Source organism: Cygnus atratus, chromosome 7 (genome assembly GCF_013377495.2).
Source record: "Cygnus atratus isolate AKBS03 ecotype Queensland, Australia chromosome 7, CAtr_DNAZoo_HiC_assembly, whole genome shotgun sequence".
Classification (NCBI taxonomy): Eukaryota; Metazoa; Chordata; class Aves; order Anseriformes; family Anatidae; genus Cygnus; species Cygnus atratus.
Genome location: NC_066368.1, coordinates 6825646 through 6833751, shown reverse-complemented (window position 1 = coordinate 6833751; position 8106 = coordinate 6825646). Strand labels below are relative to the sequence as shown.

Sequence of the window (8106 nt, the reverse complement as noted above, 5' to 3'; positions counted from 1 at the left end):
TGCCACGGACCTAGCTGGAAACTTCACTGTAAGGACAACAGTGGGGAGCTCGCTGAGTGGGACTGGGCTCTTACACATCCGCACCTTGCAGCATAGCTCTCGGACCCCTTTCCGTTGCTGGTGAGCGACCCTAGCACCTTCTGCCTTCAGAAAGAGTGGAAAGTTCACACAAAACCCTGCTCAGCATTCTCCAGAATTTAACCCACACTCCACATGCTGTGTGGTGATCAAAATGTGATTAAAGGAGCATATATTACATGATGTTCGGGTCCAGAGAAATATTTTAATGGAATAAAGCAAGAGCCATACATTTATTTTATTTTATTTTTTATTTTTGGTTTAGATGTAAGCTGCACCTCCTGGTATTTACAACCTCCAATATTGAGTTAGTTAATAGGATCCAGACAATGAACCTGACTACAGGGAAAAGCAAGAGACTGTTTCAGTTTCAGCCAAAGAGAAGAACAGACTCAGGTTGATAAATGGTAAGTATATTAGATGTTAAAAAATATTTCATTTTTAATAATCCTAGGTGTTACTGACATCCCAGGTAAAAAGCAAAGTTCATTTCTTCAAAATATACTTAATCTGACAGTATCCCTTTAATTAAGTAGCAATTTAGATTTTCCTCTCTTCCACATACAAAGCTTTAATGAAACATGAAAGCCACAAAAGAAATTTGCGTGTGTTTCATAGCAAGGCGTGAGGAATGATTTTCTGTTTAAATTCACAGGCAGTAGCTATACAAATAGCATTTAATATTTGTCGGAAGTATTATCTGCCTCTTTCCCTCACAGCATTACATTACTAAGGTAGTAAGTCCATGAGAATACATGATTTCCTGGCTACTGTATTGAATATGCACCTTTAAACAAAGTTAGACTTGGGAATTTACCCATATCTTAAAATGCTAATCTAACACTAATTAAAAGGCCGGTGAGTATGCTTTGATGAATTCCAGCTCGCAGAATATGACAGCTGAATTCTGATGGCACGCGCGGCTGTAGCAGAATTACAATGCCCGAGCCGGGCAAGCCACGCTCTGCACCAGTGCCTGGTGTAGGGAGGGGAGAGCTGGAGCTTGCCACGGCCCCTTTGGTGCTGCCGTCCTCACGAGGTGTGGCCAGCCACAGCCTTTGTTTCTCCTTTCATAGCTGCTTTCCAGCGAGGCTGAAGGAAAAATTTGGCTGCTTCTTCATCCCATCTCCTCTTCAATATGTCCCTGCTATTCGCTGTGAAATGTCGTGCTCTTCAGGACAAAGGCCACCACAGGGAAGAAAAGCCAAATTTCACAAAAGCGGGTCATTTCAAAGGTTTCTTCATCTCCTTAAAACCCACGCATACCTTTTGTTAAAGAAATATAAAGAGATCAGGTAAATATTCTGAAATAAGCCTACGGGTCCAATATCTTATGCAAATGACTCTCTTGATGGTCTTGTTAGTCTTCCTGTCTTAGAATCAGGACAAAATTCAAATCCAGCTTGTGACACAATTTGGACGTACACCCTATGAACATACACATGCCTCTGTTAAACTGACTGCAGATCTCTTCAGAGGTACTTCTTGCATGATGATATGGGAGAAGCTAACAAAACTGTTCTTGTAGTCTTACCTTCGTTCTTCCCACGTGAGGAAGGCCAAGATTTAATTAGGGTAAATTTACAAGTTAGGTTTAAAAAAAAAAAAAAAAAAGTGTGGCTTTGGAAGTAGCCTTCTTAGACCTCATTTAAAAAGGATTTGGAAATTGAGGTTTCCATGTACCTTTACTTACCTGACTGCATAAAACTCTGCACCTCTGTCTTACAGAGTTCCATGTAAATCATAGCAGAATTCACCACGTTTCTTCATCCCTTTGGGCTTTGCTGCCCCTTATGGTTGCTTTCAGAATAATAAACACAAGCAAAGCTGACCCACCATTTGAGAAACCTGAAAGAAGATGAGGACCAGTTACCGTCCTGGGAAAAGAAAGCAGTAACAGTCACCAACACAATAAAAAATGTTTGCCAAAGGAGCCGGGCTGCTTGCTTTGGCCAGACTTGAAGCACCAGGTTCAGAGAGATGTTCTGAAAAAAAAAATCTTTAAGAAGGAAATTGTCCAGTGGGAGAAGGTGGAAGCACCTATGATCAGATGATGAAAGCCTTTATTCTTCTAGTAACACGGAGCTCTGTCTAGGAGTATTTTGAATCAGAAAGAGCTGAGGGCTTAGTTGCTGGTAAGAGTCCGTGTATATTCACAGATATACTGCAGCCAGGGGGAGGCTCCTGCACAGAGACCTTCATGGGAACAACCACCACCTGCCTGCCTGGCTGAAGTCTCTCCTTTCTCTCTCCTTCAGTAATGACAAGGGAAAGCTGTTCCCCTCTGCAGCATAGGGCACTATTAAGATCAGATTTCTGTGCATTATCTGATCTGAATGCAGTAGCAAACACAGCAAAAAACTTAGCTATAAACAGACAGCACAAGCGAGGAGTTAGAAAGGGAAAATGTAATTTCTTTTTTTCCTGATTAGAAAACAGCGGTGAGAACATCATGGCTGCATCCCCCAAACAACTCGGCTATTGCAGAGCTGCAAGGCTGAGCCTGGCAGCACTGGGACACCCTCTCCCTGCGGTGGTGCCCATGCTGCCACCCAGCTTAGAGAGGGCCACAGCTGCTGAACTGTGGAGGAAGTAGCTTGAGATTGTACCTGTGAGGTGGAAAACAAGCACTTCTGTCAGCCCAGGTAGGATGTCCCTCCTGAGGATCCTGGCAGCTGAACTTTGCACTTCCTATCTGTAATAAAGTGGATGGGAGAGCATTGGACATCTCACCAGGCACTAACTTTATCACCAAAGCAACCCTCAGGACAGTTAAAGATTTTATTTTGATTGTTTCTATCAAATTTGTAACATCTAGAGGACACCTTTCCCACAGCTCAGGAAATATCCCAGCCACTGAGGCACTGGGTATCCTGAGGATGATTGATCCTAATTGTGTCGTGTCAGTTTGTATAAATAATTACTTCTCTACCGGATCAGAAAGAGAGTGCCTGTACTTATGGGTTAATGCACAAGTACATCCACAGCCTCCCTGAGAGGCAGTGTCAAAGTTTGAGTGGCTTTATATATACCCTCTGGCAAAAACAGAGATTGCAACTGAGCAGTGTCTCTTAAAAGATCAGTGGCATTTTAACAGTGGGCTCTGGGATGGCTCTGCGTGTTTAAAATCTGGCTCAAGGCACTTTTTCCAAGGTTTCACAGTGAAATGGTGCCAGTGCTGGATATTGAACTAATTCTGGGGAATGTCTATCCAGATTTTTGCAAACGAGGCTTAGGGACTCTCAGAAGATTTAATGGAGTGGACACAGCTCTGCACTAATAGAGCTACGCAGATTTGGGATGGGAGCTGGCTGGGTGCTAGCCAGCTTGGACTGTGGACAGGATGATCTTAGACTGGCCTGCAAACCTTGGAAAAATATCCAGAGTCCCAACTCATACCTTTAAACCAATATCAGGCTGCCCTTTCAAGGGGGTGGGGAGGAGAGAGGTTTTCCAGATTGTTCTTTTCCCTTTGTGAGGGTGAATCTTATTTTGAGCACAGCTGAATTTCTAGATGAAGAAAATTCATCTCCTCACAAGTTCTGCTTGATCTTACTACCACAAACAGTGCGTACCCCCTTAATATGTTCCTTGACTGCTTCTCCTAGTTCCCCTGCTCTTCGATCACAGATAAATAAACCAAAGACAGCATGATGCCTGTTATCTAAAAAGATTCAGGTAGAGCGAGTATCATAGCACAATCACAGTACTTGAAAATTGTATTTTCCTGGAAAGGACTTTTACTAGCCTTCTTGGACCGTGCACAGAGGAAGTCCTAAGTCTGGGGGGAGAATATAACTCTTAGTAACAGAATGTTTGAACATTCGTACAGGATTAATTACTTGTTTTATTTTTTTCTTTAATTTTAAGTGATTGTACTGCTAGCAAAAGTGAAAAATAAAGACTCTGATCTATGCCAGGCACTTAGTACATGCAAATACTCCACAAGTTTTTTCCTATCTTGAAGAATTTCAGCACAGACTACAAAGGCAAAGTGGACTGAACTGATCCCCGGAGAAAACATGTGCAACTCCACTTATATGAATAGACCACTCGCTTCAATAGAGCTGTACCCACTTATCCTTAGGATGAATTCACACATCTTTTTTTCTATTATTAGATGGATGTCCTATTTCTGTTGGAGTGTATGTGATCTAAGCACTTATATTCTTTTTTTTTTTTTCTCAAAGGTAGAATCCTATGCTTATATGATGAATTACACTGCTGAGCAGTGCTGTAAATACCAGTTGAGGTACATTAACATTTGCAATGCCACTATGCTAAACCTGAAATACTAGGCTGTCCAAAAAAAAAAAAAAAGAAAGAAAAAGAAAAAAAATATCAAACAAAGCTTCTGTTCAGATTTGGTACAGAAAATCTTTAGTCTATGGCATACCACACTTGCAAATTAGTGCCCTAAGGATTATACAGCTCTTGGAATGTCATCAAAATGGATGAATTTCACAACAAATAAATACTGTGGAAAGAATGGTGAATTTCCAGCAATCATTCCCCCAAACCTATTTCAACAAAATTTTGTATCCCAGATGTGATTATGGCACAGTAATTTCTAGTTAACACTTACTTATGACGATAATTGAGTTGAAAATATTCAGTCCGGGGCAAACACACTCTTTAAGACCTAATGGTTACGAGCAGTATAAAATAGGGGCTTATGACAGATTACTTGTGAATCACAAAGGTTGCTGCCAGGTTCCTACTGTATAACAGTAAAGCGTCAGGTTGCTTGTGGTTGTTATGATTAATGTGAGATCAGGTCTCTGTATATTTTGCGTATCAAATTCTCCATGGCCTTGGCCACCTCTCCTAACATCCTTGGGCATCCCTGGAAGCAAAACAATGTTCACTAACCCTAATACTTGTACGTTTGCGAGCCAGCAGTCCTAACTAGGATTTGTGCACACAGCCAGTATGACCAGAATGAATAACATTTGAATAAGCACCAACAAAATTAAAATTACCCCTCAAGTCGTCTTTTGTTCACATCTGTGCAAGCAGTACCTGTTCTCTCCACACCAGAGGGAGCTCAGACATGACAAGCAGAGGTTACGCTACAGCTTTAATGGCAACACTGCATGGCCAGAGGGAGATTCAAAAACCACTCAGGAGTACAGAAACATCCTCACTACACTATTCTAGCCGATGAACTGATCAGTTCACACTGTCCACGAACTTCCTCCTTCTAAACCAAGCAACCTCTTCTCTACTCAGCATTGAAATACAAGCCAGTATCTGTTCCCCTTAACAAATGCAGGTCCTCATCTCCAGACCAGAATTTGTAAGAAACGCATAGTATCACCCTTATTTGTTCCAGTGTGACCAGTTTTGTAGTAAAGGTGTTGTTCTTCTTGATTGAGGACAGCGGAATACAATAACCAGTGATTTCCCAGAGCCTAGGCTGTAGCTAAACTATGCCACTTTCATGATGAAAGAGTTTGGCAACATATTTCTAGAGCATGGGCTTTCTGAGGAAACCAGAAAAAAAGAGAAAATTAATTACATGAAGTAATTCTGTACTTCAAATCCATAATTACATGTAACAACATCATCCAGCACTATCATCTGCTATCAGAATCAATGAAGGCTGATTTCAAGAGGAGCACTGTCAGAGTAAAACATGGAGCCCTTGAGTACAGCATGTTTTGAGGTAACATCAGTACAAGAGTGTTCTGATCATCAGGTAACATCAGAACAAGAGTGCAAACTTGACTGTTTGCATTTCTTAGCAACCAATTTCTATGTTTGTTTTTTTATTTCTATTTATTTTTTTGAGAACAAATTGTTATATTCCAGGTCTGATTTTAAGCAAAGAAACAGAAAACCTCTCAGTTCCACCACACACAGTTCCAAGGAAACTGGAAAGACAAGATTTGATGGTAAAATAAACACAGCTGTAGGCAGATACAAAACAACACAGCCATTTTTAGACAAGAAGGATGACAACTTTTCTTGAATGAAATTAGGGCTTCCACTACCTCTTTTGATGCTTAGAACATTCACATTCAATGTCCCAGTTTCTTGCCTTCTTCACAGGGCAGATGGCAACGAGGTACCTAATTCCCATTGGCTTTCAAAGAGATTTAGAAACCTACCTCATTTGTTCAAGACTTCAGGTTATTTCCAACTACGACAAACCACACACTAAACAGAGAATAACGTCCATTTGCCACTTTGCTGTCGACTTGCAGGTTGTCCTCGTATAAATTGCTCAACATTTGTATTCCTCTTTTGAGAGCTCCTATTAAAGTTAAAAAACGCTAACAGTAATATATTAAATACTTCTTAAAATGCTTTGAACTTGAACTAGAGGTACGTTATAAATAGGTATCTATCTGAATAAGCAACATTCAGAAGTAACAGAAATAAAACTTGGATTCACGCCATACGATCAATGCCAAATAAAAATCTGCTCTGGTCTTGCTGAGGTCACTCAGCACCGTACAATTCTCATAAAGTAAATATTTTTGAAAATGGGGAATGCTCTGAGATTAAGCAACACATTACATTTTTTGATCAAATGCCAGAACCCATAGGTGAATAGGAAACAGACATCAGTAATTACAGTTCGTACTCCAGCTATTTCAAAACCCCTTGCTTCAATGAACAAGTATTAACTGGACAGACACTCCTTCACAAATTAGAGGTTGCAAAGGCTTATTACACACCATATTTATCTTTGAAACTTGTCCAACAGAATTAAACTAAAAAATCGTGATACAGATTATGGTTGCAGGCAAAAAACTATTAAAACTAACAACTATATATATGTTTTTATCTGTCAAACTGTCCCTGCAGCCACTCTTTGGTTTAGGAGCTCAGGAATGTGGTATTTAGAAATACTGTTAATTGTATTAGCATGCTGTTGTCAAACTTTAAACTGTATTTTCTCCCAGGATTTGATAAACAATTTCTTTCTTAATTGTTCAGGCCTTATAACACAATAGAATTACAAGAACATGAGTCTGGACTACCTCCAGATGGAGCAGAAATAAAAAAGTATGACACCCACATGAGCGAGCAGCTTATACTGAAGCATCTAACACTGCTTAGAGAAAACGTGGAGCCATTAAGTTGACATTGGCCAAGCCCACTGTAAAACCAAAAACAATCTAACCACCTCACTCTGTTATAGCACCTGAGCTAATAAAGTTAGTCAAGAAGCCTTGCTGGCAAGGTTGGGCACCTAACACAGCTCTGGTCAGGCCAGGTAGCTCAAGATAACTCAAGATCTCAAGATAAATTGTTCTTTGAACTAGGGTTGCATAATTGCACAAGGACATTCCCCTTTCCAAAGTTAGTTTTGCCCTTGAGAGATGTCTACAAAAAAACTACAAGCTTCACCCCCCTCCCCCCCATGATGCAGGATTACTCAACATATCTTACAAGAATCTCATGGCTGTAGTTTGACTAAATAAGAAGCTGTGGTGGGGAAAAGAAGTGGTGCAGAACTCGCTCATGGATTTAGGTTTCCCTGAGGCTTCTGAGAGATGGTCAGAACTTTGGCACAGAAGAAAAGTACTCTACAGAAGCCAGGAACGTAACATCTCAGAATCAGATGAGTAATTCAGGAAAACACTTATTAAGGTGCAATTATGCATGCATTTATTATGCATTCAGATAATCTCTATACAGCTGCATTAGGCTCTTAGGTTTTCCCTAGTAATTAGTGGCTTTTTTGAACATTGTATAATTCTAGGAATTAAATAACATTAAGTCAGTATTTTAGGTATATCAAAATACTTGAAATGAGTTATTTTTATTTCATCGCATAAGGAACCCAAAGCAAATATTGGAACCCAAAGCAAACATTTTGCATACTTCCCAAATAATTACATTATTAACAACCTAACATAAAACTAATTAGTTATTTTAAGTGAAATTGAAAAATATTACATGAAGATTTGTACTGCTGTGACAAATAGCGTGTCAACTTCTCAGACAACAGCTGCTATTTGAGGGTTTGGATTTTTTATAACTCATTTTCAAATTGAACAACCACACTGATCC

At 40.0% G+C, this 8106-nt stretch overlaps 1 long non-coding RNA gene across 1 annotated transcript; it reads right to left on the bottom strand.

Moving 5' to 3' along the window:
- Positions 1-212: 212 nt before the first annotated feature.
- Positions 213-2965, bottom strand: LOC118248652 (uncharacterized). The gene is made up of 3 exons (XR_004778812.2): positions 2688-2965; positions 1772-1926; positions 213-1344 (listed from the first exon to the last, which is right to left on the bottom strand). It is a non-coding gene; the product is annotated as an uncharacterized LOC118248652 (long non-coding RNA).
- Positions 2966-8106: the final 5141 nt, after the last annotated feature.